Source organism: Penaeus vannamei, chromosome 38 (genome assembly GCF_042767895.1).
Source record: "Penaeus vannamei isolate JL-2024 chromosome 38, ASM4276789v1, whole genome shotgun sequence".
Lineage (NCBI taxonomy): Eukaryota > Metazoa > Arthropoda > Malacostraca > Decapoda > Penaeidae > Penaeus > Penaeus vannamei.
In genome coordinates this window covers 8722875-8725374 of record NC_091586.1, presented here as the reverse complement: position 1 = coordinate 8725374, position 2500 = coordinate 8722875, and the positions used below count along the sequence as shown (strand labels likewise).

The window sequence follows — 2500 nt, the reverse complement described above, 5'->3', positions numbered from 1 at the left end:
TGTATTCAGTTGTAATAACATGATATTTGAATAAAGAAGCTTGTAATGCTAAGTTGGTTATTGGTAGTTCTTTCAAAATAGGATAATAGTTGGGGTTGCTTTGTCAGAACAATTTGGGAAGTTTGCTGAAATTTCTTCATAGCCAAAATACACATGATTGAAAGTCTTTCTACTGTCAATTATTCTTGTGGATTTTAATTTATATTCACATTGGTGGTTAGGTTGATAGCCACCAGCTGATCTATATGATAACAAGTACTCAGTGATCTTTGTTTTGTTATTTTTAGTGTTATATTTTTTATTTGCTTTATTGCAAGTGGGCCTACTTTATTTTTTATGAATGTTTAGTTGTATGTTTATTTTTTATTTTTTGCTCTTTTTTAGTTTATGATTTAATAACTACCTCCTGGGTATTTTGAAAATGTGAAAGACTGAAATATGTCCTGATTGCAAATACATTTAGTATGTTCAAATATAACATTAATATAACTTTGTTATAACTTTAATCTGATTACTTTACTGGACATATGTAGCATTATGTATGGTATAGTTGTTACAGATAGGAAACTTGAAAAGTTATTTTAGTCTTACATGGCTACTAGAGTTATTGGGGCTCTTTCAGTTTTATATAGTGTATGATTTAATAACTACCTCCTGGGTATTTTGAAAATGTGAAAGACTGAAATATGTCCTGATTGCAAATACAAATAGTATGTTCAAATAAAACATTAATATAACTTTGTTATAACTTTAATCTGATTAATTTACTGGACATATGTAGCATTATGTATGGTATAGTTGTTACAGATAGGAAACTTAAAAAGTTATTTTAGTCTTACATGGCTACTAGAGTTATTGGGGCTCTTTCAGTTTTATATAAGATTGTAACTGATAAGTCACATCCCCTCTATAAGTTTTTACCTGATTTTTATCAACCTCCAAGAATTACCAGGAGTTCTATGACCCTCAATTCAATGACAATTGATGTAAGTCGATTGTCTACAAGTCAGTTTTCTAGATGCGTTTTTACTGTTATTTGTAGACTTTGGAACAGATTGCCTTCAGAGATTGTAACTTCTTCGACTCTTGATAAATTAAAAACGTCAGCTAACATGTTTTTCTTACATAATTAGCTGACTTTCTTTTATTCATTCTTTCTTAGCTGTATCTTGACCTGCTCTGACACCTTTGGTGGTATAAATCTCGATTTTTTCAGTGTGGCTCATTATATAGCTTAATATAATAATAATAATAATAATAATAATAATAATAATAATAATAATAATTCACAATAGTACCAAGTGAAGCAGTGCTGTGTCCTCAGCAATTCACTTTTGGCAAGGAAACCACACAGATATTTAGCAAGCACTTGGATTGGTTTTGTATTTTATATTAAATAACCAAGGTGTTTGACGAGCTTTGTTTTGTCGTAATGTACATGTTGCAGGTATATTACTGGAGTATATGTGCAGACCATGGCAAAGATGTATTTATAAACATGATTTTGTGGCCTGTAATAAGCAAGTTTGGCCAAACCCTTTATTTTTTGCAAAATAAATTTCTGTACCACATTGTTTTAATTTTTGCTTTCTTTGACTATTACCTTAGTTTTTCTTTATTTTTGTGTGTGTCAGTATTGAACCTCTTCCTGTAAAACAAATCCAAGCAATTAAAAATATTGATTACATTTCATCAACATAGTCATAACCATCACGTGTACAGTTTATAGACTCCCTTGGAAAATAAGGAACCAATCCCAAGATACTGTCAGAAAGTATGTGATAGTTGTTTGTTGGTCTTTGCTTGAGTGCTAGATGAGCGCAAGAAGTAGCAATTGCTTGATTCATTATGTTATTGGACAAAATATATTAAATCCATTCCATTTAATGATTGCCTTGTAATTCTTTATACGTGTGTCCAGAGTTCGGATTTTAATTTATTTTCTGGTTATTTTTGTTTAATGGATTATCAATTTCTCAGATTGTATGATGCAGAATTAGGTATATATATTGCACTTCACACACTTTAAAGGGGATAAACCAGCTTTGTGTATATTAGTTATAATAAACTTAGTTTTAGGTATTATTTTGGTTATCTTCTTAAGACCAGGTATGAATAAGAATGAATATGTTCATAGTGTAAGAGATGCATTTATTTGTTTTTTATTCTCAAAATACATGTATGTAGGCCTATTTCTGTTCCGTAGAAAATCAAAATTGGTCGAGAACATTTCTTGCACTGTGAGGATATTCATTCTCATTCATACTTTTCTGCATTTGTTGCAGTGAACACTTGGTTAATCTTTTTGGTATGGATGCACTAATGTAGGGCAAATTATATATAATATTTTTGCAGAGGACTAAAATCTGCAGATGTTTGTACAAGAAATAATTTGCAGACATTAACAGTAATGCCATAAATAAAAGATAAATGTTGCTGATACCCCACCCACTGTGTAAGTCCACTCAGTTTCAGTTCTTTCTTGCAGTGCATACGAGGT

General features: G+C 30.5%; 1 protein-coding gene across 3 annotated transcripts in view; it reads left to right on the top strand.

Moving 5' to 3' along the window:
• LOC113806689 (uncharacterized) overlaps positions 1–2500 on the top strand; it is an 11479-nt gene that overhangs the window by 625 nt on the left and 8354 nt on the right. The gene's annotated exons all lie outside the window — the stretch shown is intronic.